General features: G+C 54.0%; 11 non-coding genes across 11 annotated transcripts; all 11 read right to left on the minus strand.

Annotated features, from left to right (window-relative positions):
- Positions 1 to 834: 834 nt before the first annotated feature.
- On the minus strand, positions 835 to 953 carry LOC124586085. Its single transcript, XR_006975011.1, has one exon. It is a non-coding gene; the product is annotated as a 5S ribosomal RNA (ribosomal RNA).
- Positions 954 to 2,092: 1,139 nt separating this feature from the next.
- Positions 2,093 to 2,211, minus strand: LOC124586086. Its single transcript, XR_006975012.1, has one exon. It is a non-coding gene; the product is annotated as a 5S ribosomal RNA (ribosomal RNA).
- A 1,140-nt stretch (positions 2,212 to 3,351) lies between these two features.
- Positions 3,352 to 3,470, minus strand: LOC124586087. The gene has a single exon (XR_006975013.1). It is a non-coding gene; the product is annotated as a 5S ribosomal RNA (ribosomal RNA).
- Positions 3,471 to 4,610: 1,140 nt separating this feature from the next.
- LOC124586088 lies at positions 4,611 to 4,729 on the minus strand. Its single transcript, XR_006975014.1, has one exon. It is a non-coding gene; the product is annotated as a 5S ribosomal RNA (ribosomal RNA).
- A 1,500-nt stretch (positions 4,730 to 6,229) lies between these two features.
- Positions 6,230 to 6,348, minus strand: LOC124586090. The gene has a single exon (XR_006975016.1). It is a non-coding gene; the product is annotated as a 5S ribosomal RNA (ribosomal RNA).
- A 1,140-nt stretch (positions 6,349 to 7,488) lies between these two features.
- LOC124586091 lies at positions 7,489 to 7,607 on the minus strand. Its single transcript, XR_006975017.1, has one exon. It is a non-coding gene; the product is annotated as a 5S ribosomal RNA (ribosomal RNA).
- Positions 7,608 to 9,109: 1,502 nt separating this feature from the next.
- On the minus strand, positions 9,110 to 9,228 carry LOC124586092. The gene has a single exon (XR_006975018.1). It is a non-coding gene; the product is annotated as a 5S ribosomal RNA (ribosomal RNA).
- Positions 9,229 to 10,366: 1,138 nt separating this feature from the next.
- LOC124586094 lies at positions 10,367 to 10,485 on the minus strand. Its single transcript, XR_006975019.1, has one exon. It is a non-coding gene; the product is annotated as a 5S ribosomal RNA (ribosomal RNA).
- A 1,500-nt stretch (positions 10,486 to 11,985) lies between these two features.
- On the minus strand, positions 11,986 to 12,104 carry LOC124586095. The gene has a single exon (XR_006975020.1). It is a non-coding gene; the product is annotated as a 5S ribosomal RNA (ribosomal RNA).
- A 1,139-nt stretch (positions 12,105 to 13,243) lies between these two features.
- LOC124586034 lies at positions 13,244 to 13,362 on the minus strand. The gene has a single exon (XR_006974969.1). It is a non-coding gene; the product is annotated as a 5S ribosomal RNA (ribosomal RNA).
- Positions 13,363 to 14,863: 1,501 nt separating this feature from the next.
- Positions 14,864 to 14,982, minus strand: LOC124586035. The gene has a single exon (XR_006974970.1). It is a non-coding gene; the product is annotated as a 5S ribosomal RNA (ribosomal RNA).
- Positions 14,983 to 16,153: the final 1,171 nt, after the last annotated feature.

Here is a 16,153-nt window from a genome sequence, read left to right on the forward strand (position 1 = left end):
TTTTCTTTACAAATCTGCAGCCGTACAATGCAACAAAACAATAAGCCCTGACGTATTTCAGAACGCATCTGTCGGTTCGTACTGTTTTGGTATTTGCGCGGTGCATTCTCGCCTGTCCCCCCTTCCGTCCCGACTTGTCCCGACTTTGCTCGACTGCCGCTCGCTGCCGCTCGGGTCGTGGCCCATATGACAGTACAAGCACGACAAACATCTGCGAGACGGCCGTGGGCCTAACGGGCGTGTCCGAGACGCCGTTTGCGGCGGGTAGGGCAGCGCCGTGCCGTGGAAAGGTGCGAAAACAGGGACGCAGGACACAGGAGGGTCGCCAAAGCATCCATCTCTTCTAGCGACGAAAGAGAAATTTTTGTTTACAAATCTGCAGCCGTACAGTGCAACAAAACAATAAGCCCTGACGTATTTCAGAACGCATCTGTCGGTTCGTACTGTTTTGGTATCTCCAGAGACTATTTGGAAATCTTCCTTGGCACATTCTTCTTCGAGCTCAGGCCATTAATATCATATCTTATATTTATTACAGTCGTTTATTTTCAATTTTTTTTTTTTTTGTTGGAACTTTGCACTGCTACGAAACAGTAGGAGGCCCTGGCTTATTTCAGATCACATCTGTCGATTCGTAGTGTTTCGTTATTGTCAAGGATTTCTCGGCACGTTTACATTGCTGAAGGAAGCATCTTTGTCACAACGGAAAGGTAGTATGAAAAGAGGGCTGGCAGGGGTAGCGATGCAAAAAGGAGAAAATGTAAGGGAGCCAACAGCACCTTTTTTTTTTATTGGGCTGCCAGGGGTACCGACATAATAACAAAAAAAAAAGGGAGCCAACAACACCCGGGTTTCCCAGGCGGTCACCCATCCAAGTACTAACCGGGCCCAATGATGCTTAACTTCGGTGATCGGACGAGAACCGGTGCAATCATCATGGCATGGCCGTTGGCACTCATGTAATGTAGGAGCACGGCAGAATTCGCGTTCGGCTTCTCTCCCAATACACAAAATGTTAGTTTTCCGCCGCATTTGACGAAAGCACATCCTTCCGCAACAGCCAGCTCCTCGAGGACGGCGCGGGGGGCGCGCCCGGCGTCCCAGCGGAGCGACGGCCGAATTAGCGGGCGCACCGCCGCCTGTGTGAGACGCACTGCTGCTCGTTGCACGTCCTGTCATTCGCTGGGCGCGTGCAGCCTTCGACACTAGAGGAGGACGCATCTTGTCCCTGGTGTCCAGCGGAGGGCCTGTGCGGGGTGTGGCAGTGTCGTGCTGGAGGGCGCCACTGGTAGCGATGTGGGCTTCCTCGCCTCGCCTCGCCTCGCCTCACACCAGGTGTCTGCGTAGTTCGCAGTGCATTCGCACCATTCCTATCCCTGTCCCCGTCCCGACTTGTCCCGACTTTGCTCGACTGCCGCTCGCTGCCGCTCGGGTCGTGGCCCATATGACAGTACAAGCACGACAAACATCTGCGAGACGGCCGTGGGCCTAACGGGCGTGTCCGAGACGCCGTTTGCGGCGGGTAGGGCAGCGCCGTGCCGTGGAAAGGTGCGAAAACAGGGACGCAGGACACAGGAGGGTCGCCAAAGCATCCATCTCTTCTAGCGACGAAAGAGAAATTTTTGTTTACAAATCTGCAGCCGTACAGTGCAACAAAACAATAAGCCCTGACGTATTTCAGAACGCATCTGTCGGTTCGTACTGTTTTGGTATCTCCAGAGACTATTTGGAAATCTTCCTTGGCACATTCTTCTTCGAGCTCAGGCCATTAATATCATATCTTATATTTATTACAGTCGTTTATTTTCAATTTTTTTTTTTTTTGTTGGAACTTTGCACTGCTACGAAACAGTAGGAGGCCCTGGCTTATTTCAGATCACATCTGTCGATTCGTAGTGTTTCGTTATTGTCAAGGATTTCTCGGCACGTTTACATTGCTGAAGGAAGCATCTTTGTCACAACGGAAAGGTAGTATGAAAAGAGGGCTGGCAGGGGTAGCGATGCAAAAAGGAGAAAATGTAAGGGAGCCAACAGCACCTTTTTTTTTTATTGGGCTGCCAGGGGTACCGACATAATAACAAAAAAAAAAGGGAGCCAACAACACCCGGGTTTCCCAGGCGGTCACCCATCCAAGTACTAACCGGGCCCAATGATGCTTAACTTCGGTGATCGGACGAGAACCGGTGCAATCATCATGGCATGGCCGTTGGCACTCATGTAATGTAGGAGCACGGCAGAATTCGCGTTCGGCTTCTCTCCCAATACACAAAATGTTAGTTTTCCGCCGCATTTGACGAAAGCACATCCTTCCGCAACAGCCAGCTCCTCGAGGACGGCGCAGGGGGCGCGCCCGGCGTCCCAGCGGAGCGACGGCCGAATTAGCGGGCGCACCGCCGCCTGTGTGAGACGCACTGCTGCTCGTTGCACGTCCTGTCATTCGCTGGGCGCGTGCAGCCTTCGACACTAGAGGAGGACGCATCTTGTCCCTGGTGTCCAGCGGAGGGCCTGTGCGGGGTGTGGCAGTGTCGTGCTGGAGGGCGCCACTGGTAGCGATGTGGGCTTCCTCGCCTCGCCTCGCCTCGCCTCACACCAGGTGTCTGCGTAGTTCGCAGTGCATTCGCACCATTCCTATCCCTGTCCCCGTCCCGACTTGTCCCGACTTTGCTCGACTGCCGCTCGCTGCCGCTCGGGTCGTGGCCCATATGACAGTACAAGCACGACAAACATCTGCGAGACGGCCGTGGGCCTAACGGGCGTGTCCGAGACGCCGTTTGCGGCGGGTAGGGCAGCGCCGTGCCGTGGAAAGGTGCGAAAACAGGGACGCAGGACACAGGAGGGTCGCCAAAGCATCCATCTCTTCTAGCGACGAAAGAGAAATTTTTGTTTACAAATCTGCAGCCGTACAGTGCAACAAAACAATAAGCCCTGACGTATTTCAGAACGCATCTGTCGGTTCGTACTGTTTTGGTATCTCCAGAGACTATTTGGAAATCTTCCTTGGCACATTCTTCTTCGAGCTCAGGCCATTAATATCATATCTTATATTTATTACAGTCGTTTATTTTCAATTTTTTTTTTTTTTTGTTGGAACTTTGCACTGCTACGAAACAGTAGGAGGCCCTGGCTTATTTCAGATCACATCTGTCGATTCGTAGTGTTTCGTTATTGTCAAGGATTTCTCGGCACGTTTACATTGCTGAAGGAAGCATCTTTGTCACAACGGAAAGGTAGTATGAAAAGAGGGCTGGCAGGGGTAGCGATGCAAAAAGGAGAAAATGTAAGGGAGCCAACAGCACCTTTTTTTTTTATTGGGCTGCCAGGGGTACCGACATAATAACAAAAAAAAAAGGGAGCCAACAACACCCGGGTTTCCCAGGCGGTCACCCATCCAAGTACTAACCGGGCCCAATGATGCTTAACTTCGGTGATCGGACGAGAACCGGTGCAATCATCATGGCATGGCCGTTGGCACTCATGTAATGTAGGAGCACGGCAGAATTCGCGTTCGGCTTCTCTCCCAATACACAAAATGTTAGTTTTCCGCCGCATTTGACGAAAGCACATCCTTCCGCAACAGCCAGCTCCTCGAGGACGGCGCGGGGGGCGCGCCCGGCGTCCCAGCGGAGCGACGGCCGAATTAGCGGGCGCACCGCCGCCTGTGTGAGACGCACTGCTGCTCGTTGCACGTCCTGTCATTCGCTGGGCGCGTGCAGCCTTCGACACTAGAGGAGGACGCATCTTGTCCCTGGTGTCCAGCGGAGGGCCTGTGCGGGGTGTGGCAGTGTCGTGCTGGAGGGCGCCACTGGTAGCGATGTGGGCTTCCTCGCCTCGCCTCGCCTCGCCTCACACCAGGTGTCTGCGTAGTTCGCAGTGCATTCGCACCATTCCTATCCCTGTCCCCGTCCCGACTTGTCCCGACTTTGCTCGACTGCCGCTCGCTGCCGCTCGGGTCGTGGCCCATATGACAGTACAAGCACGACAAACATCTGCGAGACGGCCGTGGGCCTAACGGGCGTGTCCGAGACGCCGTTTGCGGCGGGTAGGGCAGCGCCGTGCCGTGGAAAGGTGCGAAAACAGGGACGCAGGACACAGGAGGGTCGCCAAAGCATCCATCTCTTCTAGCGACGAAAGAGAAATTTTTGTTTACAAATCTGCAGCCGTACAGTGCAACAAAACAATAAGCCCTGACGTATTTCAGAACGCATCTGTCGGTTCGTACTGTTTTGGTATCTCCAGAGACTATTTGGAAATCTTCCTTGGCACATTCTTCTTCGAGCTCAGGCCATTAATATCATATCTTATATTTATTACAGTCGTTTATTTTCAATTTTTTTTTTTTTTTGTTGGAACTTTGCACTGCTACGAAACAGTAGGAGGCCCTGGCTTATTTCAGATCACATCTGTCGATTCGTAGTGTTTCGTTATTGTCAAGGATTTCTCGGCACGTTTACATTGCTGAAGGAAGCATCTTTGTCACAACGGAAAGGTAGTATGAAAAGAGGGCTGGCAGGGGTAGCGATGCAAAAAGGAGAAAATGTAAGGGAGCCAACAGCACCTTTTTTTTTTATTGGGCTGCCAGGGGTACCGACATAATAACAAAAAAAAAAGGGAGCCAACAACACCCGGGTTTCCCAGGCGGTCACCCATCCAAGTACTAACCGGGCCCAATGATGCTTAACTTCGGTGATCGGACGAGAACCGGTGCAATCATCATGGCATGGCCGTTGGCACTCATGTAATGTAGGAGCACGGCAGAATTCGCGTTCGGCTTCTCTCCCAATACACAAAATGTTAGTTTTCCGCCGCATTTGACGAAAGCACATCCTTCCGCAACAGCCAGCTCCTCGAGGACGGCGCGGGGGGCGCGCCCGGCGTCCCAGCGGAGCGACGGCCGAATTAGCGGGCGCACCGCCGCCTGTGTGAGACGCACTGCTGCTCGTTGCACGTCCTGTCATTCGCTGGGCGCGTGCAGCCTTCGACACTAGAGGAGGACGCATCTTGTCCCTGGTGTCCAGCGGAGGGCCTGTGCGGGGTGTGGCAGTGTCGTGCTGGAGGGCGCCACTGGTAGCGATGTGGGCTTCCTCGCCTCGCCTCGCCTCGCCTCACACCAGGTGTCTGCGTAGTTCGCAGTGCATTCGCACCATTCCTATCCCTGTCCCCGTCCCGACTTGTCCCGACTTTGCTCGACTGCCGCTCGCTGCCGCTCGGGTCGTGGCCCATATGACAGTACAAGCACGACAAACATCTGCGAGACCGCCGTGGGCCTAACGGGCGTGTCCGAGACGCCGTTTGCGGCGGGTAGGGCAGCGCCGTGCCGTGGAAAGGTGCGAAAACAGGGACGCAGGACACAGGAGGGCTGCCAAAGCATCCATCTCTTCCAGCGACGAAAGAGAAATTTTTCTTTACAAATCTGCAGCCGTACAATGCAACAAAACAATAAGCCCTGACGTATTTCAGAACGCATCTGTCGGTTCGTACTGTTTTGGTATTTGCGCGGTGCATTCTCGCCTGTCCCCCCTTCCGTCCCGACTTGTCCCGACTTTGCTCGACTGCCGCTCGCTGCCGCTCGGGTCGTGGCCCATATGACAGTACAAGCACGACAAACATCTGCGAGACGGCCGTGGGCCTAACGGGCGTGTCCGAGACGCCGTTTGCGGCGGGTAGGGCAGCGCCGTGCCGTGGAAAGGTGCGAAAACAGGGACGCAGGACACAGGAGGGTCGCCAAAGCATCCATCTCTTCTAGCGACGAAAGAGAAATTTTTGTTTACAAATCTGCAGCCGTACAGTGCAACAAAACAATAAGCCCTGACGTATTTCAGAACGCATCTGTCGGTTCGTACTGTTTTGGTATCTCCAGAGACTATTTGGAAATCTTCCTTGGCACATTCTTCTTCGAGCTCAGGCCATTAATATCATATCTTATATTTATTACAGTCGTTTATTTTCAATTTTTTTTTTTTTGTTGGAACTTTGCACTGCTACGAAACAGTAGGAGGCCCTGGCTTATTTCAGATCACATCTGTCGATTCGTAGTGTTTCGTTATTGTCAAGGATTTCTCGGCACGTTTACATTGCTGAAGGAAGCATCTTTGTCACAACGGAAAGGTAGTATGAAAAGAGGGCTGGCAGGGGTAGCGATGCAAAAAGGAGAAAATGTAAGGGAGCCAACAGCACCTTTTTTTTTTATTGGGCTGCCAGGGGTACCGACATAATAACAAAAAAAAAAGGGAGCCAACAACACCCGGGTTTCCCAGGCGGTCACCCATCCAAGTACTAACCGGGCCCAATGATGCTTAACTTCGGTGATCGGACGAGAACCGGTGCAATCATCATGGCATGGCCGTTGGCACTCATGTAATGTAGGAGCACGGCAGAATTCGCGTTCGGCTTCTCTCCCAATACACAAAATGTTAGTTTTCCGCCGCATTTGACGAAAGCACATCCTTCCGCAACAGCCAGCTCCTCGAGGACGGCGCAGGGGGCGCGCCCGGCGTCCCAGCGGAGCGACGGCCGAATTAGCGGGCGCACCGCCGCCTGTGTGAGACGCACTGCTGCTCGTTGCACGTCCTGTCATTCGCTGGGCGCGTGCAGCCTTCGACACTAGAGGAGGACGCATCTTGTCCCTGGTGTCCAGCGGAGGGCCTGTGCGGGGTGTGGCAGTGTCGTGCTGGAGGGCGCCACTGGTAGCGATGTGGGCTTCCTCGCCTCGCCTCGCCTCGCCTCACACCAGGTGTCTGCGTAGTTCGCAGTGCATTCGCACCATTCCTATCCCTGTCCCCGTCCCGACTTGTCCCGACTTTGCTCGACTGCCGCTCGCTGCCGCTCGGGTCGTGGCCCATATGACAGTACAAGCACGACAAACATCTGCGAGACGGCCGTGGGCCTAACGGGCGTGTCCGAGACGCCGTTTGCGGCGGGTAGGGCAGCGCCGTGCCGTGGAAAGGTGCGAAAACAGGGACGCAGGACACAGGAGGGTCGCCAAAGCATCCATCTCTTCTAGCGACGAAAGAGAAATTTTTGTTTACAAATCTGCAGCCGTACAGTGCAACAAAACAATAAGCCCTGACGTATTTCAGAACGCATCTGTCGGTTCGTACTGTTTTGGTATCTCCAGAGACTATTTGGAAATCTTCCTTGGCACATTCTTCTTCGAGCTCAGGCCATTAATATCATATCTTATATTTATTACAGTCGTTTATTTTCAATTTTTTTTTTTTTTTGTTGGAACTTTGCACTGCTACGAAACAGTAGGAGGCCCTGGCTTATTTCAGATCACATCTGTCGATTCGTAGTGTTTCGTTATTGTCAAGGATTTCTCGGCACGTTTACATTGCTGAAGGAAGCATCTTTGTCACAACGGAAAGGTAGTATGAAAAGAGGGCTGGCAGGGGTAGCGATGCAAAAAGGAGAAAATGTAAGGGAGCCAACAGCACCTTTTTTTTTTATTGGGCTGCCAGGGGTACCGACATAATAACAAAAAAAAAAGGGAGCCAACAACACCCGGGTTTCCCAGGCGGTCACCCATCCAAGTACTAACCGGGCCCAATGATGCTTAACTTCGGTGATCGGACGAGAACCGGTGCAATCATCATGGCATGGCCGTTGGCACTCATGTAATGTAGGAGCACGGCAGAATTCGCGTTCGGCTTCTCTCCCAATACACAAAATGTTAGTTTTCCGCCGCATTTGACGAAAGCACATCCTTCCGCAACAGCCAGCTCCTCGAGGACGGCGCGGGGGGCGCGCCCGGCGTCCCAGCGGAGCGACGGCCGAATTAGCGGGCGCACCGCCGCCTGTGTGAGACGCACTGCTGCTCGTTGCACGTCCTGTCATTCGCTGGGCGCGTGCAGCCTTCGACACTAGAGGAGGACGCATCTTGTCCCTGGTGTCCAGCGGAGGGCCTGTGCGGGGTGTGGCAGTGTCGTGCTGGAGGGCGCCACTGGTAGCGATGTGGGCTTCCTCGCCTCGCCTCGCCTCGCCTCACACCAGGTGTCTGCGTAGTTCGCAGTGCATTCGCACCATTCCTATCCCTGTCCCCGTCCCGACTTGTCCCGACTTTGCTCGACTGCCGCTCGCTGCCGCTCGGGTCGTGGCCCATATGACAGTACAAGCACGACAAACATCTGCGAGACCGCCGTGGGCCTAACGGGCGTGTCCGAGACGCCGTTTGCGGCGGGTAGGGCAGCGCCGTGCCGTGGAAAGGTGCGAAAACAGGGACGCAGGACACAGGAGGGCTGCCAAAGCATCCATCTCTTCCAGCGACGAAAGAGAAATTTTTCTTTACAAATCTGCAGCCGTACAATGCAACAAAACAATAAGCCCTGACGTATTTCAGAACGCATCTGTCGGTTCGTACTGTTTTGGTATTTGCGCGGTGCATTCTCGCCTGTCCCCCCTTCCGTCCCGACTTGTCCCGACTTTGCTCGACTGCCGCTCGCTGCCGCTCGGGTCGTGGCCCATATGACAGTACAAGCACGACAAACATCTGCGAGACGGCCGTGGGCCTAACGGGCGTGTCCGAGACGCCGTTTGCGGCGGGTAGGGCAGCGCCGTGCCGTGGAAAGGTGCGAAAACAGGGACGCAGGACACAGGAGGGTCGCCAAAGCATCCATCTCTTCTAGCGACGAAAGAGAAATTTTTGTTTACAAATCTGCAGCCGTACAGTGCAACAAAACAATAAGCCCTGACGTATTTCAGAACGCATCTGTCGGTTCGTACTGTTTTGGTATCTCCAGAGACTATTTGGAAATCTTCCTTGGCACATTCTTCTTCGAGCTCAGGCCATTAATATCATATCTTATATTTATTACAGTCGTTTATTTTCAATTTTTTTTTTTTTTTGTTGGAACTTTGCACTGCTACGAAACAGTAGGAGGCCCTGGCTTATTTCAGATCACATCTGTCGATTCGTAGTGTTTCGTTATTGTCAAGGATTTCTCGGCACGTTTACATTGCTGAAGGAAGCATCTTTGTCACAACGGAAAGGTAGTATGAAAAGAGGGCTGGCAGGGGTAGCGATGCAAAAAGGAGAAAATGTAAGGGAGCCAACAGCACCTTTTTTTTTTATTGGGCTGCCAGGGGTACCGACATAATAACAAAAAAAAAAGGGAGCCAACAACACCCGGGTTTCCCAGGCGGTCACCCATCCAAGTACTAACCGGGCCCAATGATGCTTAACTTCGGTGATCGGACGAGAACCGGTGCAATCATCATGGCATGGCCGTTGGCACTCATGTAATGTAGGAGCACGGCAGAATTCGCGTTCGGCTTCTCTCCCAATACACAAAATGTTAGTTTTCCGCCGCATTTGACGAAAGCACATCCTTCCGCAACAGCCAGCTCCTCGAGGACGGCGCGGGGGGCGCGCCCGGCGTCCCAGCGGAGCGACGGCCGAATTAGCGGGCGCACCGCCGCCTGTGTGAGACGCACTGCTGCTCGTTGCACGTCCTGTCATTCGCTGGGCGCGTGCAGCCTTCGACACTAGAGGAGGACGCATCTTGTCCCTGGTGTCCAGCGGAGGGCCTGTGCGGGGTGTGGCAGTGTCGTGCTGGAGGGCGCCACTGGTAGCGATGTGGGCTTCCTCGCCTCGCCTCGCCTCGCCTCACACCAGGTGTCTGCGTAGTTCGCAGTGCATTCGCACCATTCCTATCCCTGTCCCCGTCCCGACTTGTCCCGACTTTGCTCGACTGCCGCTCGCTGCCGCTCGGGTCGTGGCCCATATGACAGTACAAGCACGACAAACATCTGCGAGACGGCCGTGGGCCTAACGGGCGTGTCCGAGACGCCGTTTGCGGCGGGTAGGGCAGCGCCGTGCCGTGGAAAGGTGCGAAAACAGGGACGCAGGACACAGGAGGGTCGCCAAAGCATCCATCTCTTCTAGCGACGAAAGAGAAATTTTTGTTTACAAATCTGCAGCCGTACAGTGCAACAAAACAATAAGCCCTGACGTATTTCAGAACGCATCTGTCGGTTCGTACTGTTTTGGTATCTCCAGAGACTATTTGGAAATCTTCCTTGGCACATTCTTCTTCGAGCTCAGGCCATTAATATCATATCTTATATTTATTACAGTCGTTTATTTTCAATTTTTTTTTTTTTGTTGGAACTTTGCACTGCTACGAAACAGTAGGAGGCCCTGGCTTATTTCAGATCACATCTGTCGATTCGTAGTGTTTCGTTATTGTCAAGGATTTCTCGGCACGTTTACATTGCTGAAGGAAGCATCTTTGTCACAACGGAAAGGTAGTATGAAAAGAGGGCTGGCAGGGGTAGCGATGCAAAAAGGAGAAAATGTAAGGGAGCCAACAGCACCTTTTTTTTTTATTGGGCTGCCAGGGGTACCGACATAATAACAAAAAAAAAAGGGAGCCAACAACACCCGGGTTTCCCAGGCGGTCACCCATCCAAGTACTAACCGGGCCCAATGATGCTTAACTTCGGTGATCGGACGAGAACCGGTGCAATCATCATGGCATGGCCGTTGGCACTCATGTAATGTAGGAGCACGGCAGAATTCGCGTTCGGCTTCTCTCCCAATACACAAAATGTTAGTTTTCCGCCGCATTTGACGAAAGCACATCCTTCCGCAACAGCCAGCTCCTCGAGGACGGCGCGGGGGGCGCGCCCGGCGTCCCAGCGGAGCGACGGCCGAATTAGCGGGCGCACCGCCGCCTGTGTGAGACGCACTGCTGCTCGTTGCACGTCCTGTCATTCGCTGGGCGCGTGCAGCCTTCGACACTAGAGGAGGACGCATCTTGTCCCTGGTGTCCAGCGGAGGGCCTGTGCGGGGTGTGGCAGTGTCGTGCTGGAGGGCGCCACTGGTAGCGATGTGGGCTTCCTCGCCTCGCCTCGCCTCGCCTCACACCAGGTGTCTGCGTAGTTCGCAGTGCATTCGCACCATTCCTATCCCTGTCCCCGTCCCGACTTGTCCCGACTTTGCTCGACTGCCGCTCGCTGCCGCTCGGGTCGTGGCCCATATGACAGTACAAGCACGACAAACATCTGCGAGACCGCCGTGGGCCTAACGGGCGTGTCCGAGACGCCGTTTGCGGCGGGTAGGGCAGCGCCGTGCCGTGGAAAGGTGCGAAAACAGGGACGCAGGACACAGGAGGGCTGCCAAAGCATCCATCTCTTCCAGCGACGAAAGAGAAATTTTTCTTTACAAATCTGCAGCCGTACAATGCAACAAAACAATAAGCCCTGACGTATTTCAGAACGCATCTGTCGGTTCGTACTGTTTTGGTATTTGCGCGGTGCATTCTCGCCTGTCCCCCCTTCCGTCCCGACTTGTCCCGACTTTGCTCGACTGCCGCTCGCTGCCGCTCGGGTCGTGGCCCATATGACAGTACAAGCACGACAAACATCTGCGAGACGGCCGTGGGCCTAACGGGCGTGTCCGAGACGCCGTTTGCGGCGGGTAGGGCAGCGCCGTGCCGTGGAAAGGTGCGAAAACAGGGACGCAGGACACAGGAGGGTCGCCAAAGCATCCATCTCTTCTAGCGACGAAAGAGAAATTTTTGTTTACAAATCTGCAGCCGTACAGTGCAACAAAACAATAAGCCCTGACGTATTTCAGAACGCATCTGTCGGTTCGTACTGTTTTGGTATCTCCAGAGACTATTTGGAAATCTTCCTTGGCACATTCTTCTTCGAGCTCAGGCCATTAATATCATATCTTATATTTATTACAGTCGTTTATTTTCAATTTTTTTTTTTTTGTTGGAACTTTGCACTGCTACGAAACAGTAGGAGGCCCTGGCTTATTTCAGATCACATCTGTCGATTCGTAGTGTTTCGTTATTGTCAAGGATTTCTCGGCACGTTTACATTGCTGAAGGAAGCATCTTTGTCACAACGGAAAGGTAGTATGAAAAGAGGGCTGGCAGGGGTAGCGATGCAAAAAGGAGAAAATGTAAGGGAGCCAACAGCACCTTTTTTTTTTATTGGGCTGCCAGGGGTACCGACATAATAACAAAAAAAAAAGGGAGCCAACAACACCCGGGTTTCCCAGGCGGTCACCCATCCAAGTACTAACCGGGCCCAATGATGCTTAACTTCGGTGATCGGACGAGAACCGGTGCAATCATCATGGCATGGCCGTTGGCACTCATGTAATGTAGGAGCACGGCAGAATTCGCGTTCGGCTTCTCTCCCAATACACAAAATGTTAGTTTTCCGCCGCATTTGACGAAAGCACATCCTTCCGCAACAGCCAGCTCCTCGAGGACGGCGCGGGGGGCGCGCCCGGCGTCCCAGCGGAGCGACGGCCGAATTAGCGGGCGCACCGCCGCCTGTGTGAGACGCACTGCTGCTCGTTGCACGTCCTGTCATTCGCTGGGCGCGTGCAGCCTTCGACACTAGAGGAGGACGCATCTTGTCCCTGGTGTCCAGCGGAGGGCCTGTGCGGGGTGTGGCAGTGTCGTGCTGGAGGGCGCCACTGGTAGCGATGTGGGCTTCCTCGCCTCGCCTCGCCTCGCCTCACACCAGGTGTCTGCGTAGTTCGCAGTGCATTCGCACCATTCCTATCCCTGTCCCCGTCCCGACTTGTCCCGACTTTGCTCGACTGCCGCTCGCTGCCGCTCGGGTCGTGGCCCATATGACAGTACAAGCACGACAAACATCTGCGAGACGGCCGTGGGCCTAACGGGCGTGTCCGAGACGCCGTTTGCGGCGGGTAGGGCAGCGCCGTGCCGTGGAAAGGTGCGAAAACAGGGACGCAGGACACAGGAGGGTCGCCAAAGCATCCATCTCTTCTAGCGACGAAAGAGAAATTTTTGTTTACAAATCTGCAGCCGTACAGTGCAACAAAACAATAAGCCCTGACGTATTTCAGAACGCATCTGTCGGTTCGTACTGTTTTGGTATCTCCAGAGACTATTTGGAAATCTTCCTTGGCACATTCTTCTTCGAGCTCAGGCCATTAATATCATATCTTATATTTATTACAGTCGTTTATTTTCAATTTTTTTTTTTTTTGTTGGAACTTTGCACTGCTACGAAACAGTAGGAGGCCCTGGCTTATTTCAGATCACATCTGTCGATTCGTAGTGTTTCGTTATTGTCAAGGATTTCTCGGCACGTTTACATTGCTGAAGGAAGCATCTTTGTCACAACGGAAAGGTAGTATGAAAAGAGGGCTGGCAGGGGTAGCGATGCAAAAAGGAGAAAATGTAAGGGAGCCAACAGCACCTTTTTTTTTTATTGGGCTGCCAGGGGTACCGACATAATAACAAAAAAAAAAGGGAGCCAACAACACCCGGGTTTCCCAGGCGGTCACCCATCCAAGTACTAACCGGGCCCAATGATGCTTAACTTCGGTGATCGGACGAGAACCGGTGCAATCATCATGGCATGGCCGTTGGCACTCATGTAATGTAGGAGCACGGCAGAATTCGCGTTCGGCTTCTCTCCCAATACACAAAATGTTAGTTTTCCGCCGCATTTGACGAAAGCACATCCTTCCGCAACAGCCAGCTCCTCGAGGACGGCGCGGGGGGCGCGCCCGGCGTCCCAGCGGAGCGACGGCCGAATTAGCGGGCGCACCGCCGCCTGTGTGAGACGCACTGCTGCTCGTTGCACGTCCTGTCATTCGCTGGGCGCGTGCAGCCTTCGACACTAGAGGAGGACGCATCTTGTCCCTGGTGTCCAGCGGAGGGCCTGTGCGGGGTGTGGCAGTGTCGTGCTGGAGGGCGCCACTGGTAGCGATGTGGGCTTCCTCGCCTCGCCTCGCCTCGCCTCACACCAGGTGTCTGCGTAGTTCGCAGTGCATTCGCACCATTCCTATCCCTGTCCCCGTCCCGACTTGTCCCGACTTTGCTCGACTGCCGCTCGCTGCCGCTCGGGTCGTGGCCCATATGACAGTACAAGCACGACAAACATCTGCGAGACCGCCGTGGGCCTAACGGGCGTGTCCGAGACGCCGTTTGCGGCGGGTAGGGCAGCGCCGTGCCGTGGAAAGGTGCGAAAACAGGGACGCAGGACACAGGAGGGCTGCCAAAGCATCCATCTCTTCCAGCGACGAAAGAGAAATTTTTCTTTACAAATCTGCAGCCGTACAATGCAACAAAACAATAAGCCCTGACGTATTTCAGAACGCATCTGTCGGTTCGTACTGTTTTGGTATTTGCGCGGTGCATTCTCGCCTGTCCCCCCTTCCGTCCCGACTTGTCCCGACTTTGCTCGACTGCCGCTCGCTGCCGCTCGGGTCGTGGCCCATATGACAGTACAAGCACGACAAACATCTGCGAGACGGCCGTGGGCCTAACGGGCGTGTCCGAGACGCCGTTTGCGGCGGGTAGGGCAGCGCCGTGCCGTGGAAAGGTGCGAAAACAGGGACGCAGGACACAGGAGGGTCGCCAAAGCATCCATCTCTTCTAGCGACGAAAGAGAAATTTTTGTTTACAAATCTGCAGCCGTACAGTGCAACAAAACAATAAGCCCTGACGTATTTCAGAACGCATCTGTCGGTTCGTACTGTTTTGGTATCTCCAGAGACTATTTGGAAATCTTCCTTGGCACATTCTTCTTCGAGCTCAGGCCATTAATATCATATCTTATATTTATTACAGTCGTTTATTTTCAATTTTTTTTTTTTTTGTTGGAACTTTGCACTGCTACGAAACAGTAGGAGGCCCTGGCTTATTTCAGATCACATCTGTCGATTCGTAGTGTTTCGTTATTGTCAAGGATTTCTCGGCACGTTTACATTGCTGAAGGAAGCATCTTTGTCACAACGGAAAGGTAGTATGAAAAGAGGGCTGGCAGGGGTAGCGATGCAAAAAGGAGAAAATGTAAGGGAGCCAACAGCACCTTTTTTTTTTATTGGGCTGCCAGGGGTACCGACATAATAACAAAAAAAAAAGGGAGCCAACAACACCCGGGTTTCCCAGGCGGTCACCCATCCAAGTACTAACCGGGCCCAATGATGCTTAACTTCGGTGATCGGACGAGAACCGGTGCAATCATCATGGCATGGCCGTTGGCACTCATGTAATGTAGGAGCACGGCAGAATTCGCGTTCGGCTTCTCTCCCAATACACAAAATGTTAGTTTTCCGCCGCATTTGACGAAAGCACATCCTTCCGCAACAGCCAGCTCCTCGAGGACGGCGCGGGGGGCGCGCCCGGCGTCCCAGCGGAGCGACGGCCGAATTAGCGGGCGCACCGCCGCCTGTGTGAGACGCACTGCTGCTCGTTGCACGTCCTGTCATTCGCTGGGCGCGTGCAGCCTTCGACACTAGAGGAGGACGCATCTTGTCCCTGGTGTCCAGCGGAGGGCCTGTGCGGGGTGTGGCAGTGTCGTGCTGGAGGGCGCCACTGGTAGCGATGTGGGCTTCCTCGCCTCGCCTCGCCTCGCCTCACACCAGGTGTCTGCGTAGTTCGCAGTGCATTCGCACCATTCCTATCCCTGTCCCCGTCCCGACTTGTCCCGACTTTGCTCGACTGCCGCTCGCTGCCGCTCGGGTCGTGGCCCATATGACAGTACAAGCACGACAAACATCTGCGAGACCGCCGTGGGCCTAACGGGCGTGTCCGAGACGCCGTTTGCGGCGGGTAGGGCAGCGCCGTGCCGTGGAAAGGTGCGAAAACAGGGACGCAGGACACAGGAGGGCTGCCAAAGCATCCATCTCTTCCAGCGACGAAAGAGAAATTTTTCTTTACAAATCTGCAGCCGTACAATGCAACAAAACAATAAGCCCTGACGTATTTCAGAACGCATCTGTCGGTTCGTACTGTTTTGGTATTTGCGCGGTGCATTCTCGCCTGTCCCCCCTTCCGTCCCGACTTGTCCCGACTTTGCTCGACTGCCGCTCGCTGCCGCTCGGGTCGTGGCCCATATGACAGTACAAGCACGACAAACATCTGCGAGACGGCCGTGGGCCTAACGGGCGTGTCCGAGACGCCGTTTGCGGCGGGTAGGGCAGCGCCGTGCCGTGGAAAGGTGCGAAAACAGGGACGCAGGACACAGGAGGGTCGCCAAAGCATCCATCTCTTCTAGCGACGAAAGAGAAATTTTTGTTTACAAATCTGCAGCCGTACAGTGCAACAAAACAATAAGCCCTGACGTATTTCAGAACGCATCTGTCGGTTCGTACTGTTTTGGTATCTCCAGAGACTATTTGGAAATCTTCCTTGGCACATTCTTCTTCGAGCTC

Source organism: Schistocerca americana, unplaced genomic scaffold (assembly GCF_021461395.2).
Source record: "Schistocerca americana isolate TAMUIC-IGC-003095 unplaced genomic scaffold, iqSchAmer2.1 HiC_scaffold_525, whole genome shotgun sequence".
Classification (NCBI taxonomy): domain Eukaryota; kingdom Metazoa; phylum Arthropoda; class Insecta; order Orthoptera; family Acrididae; genus Schistocerca; species Schistocerca americana.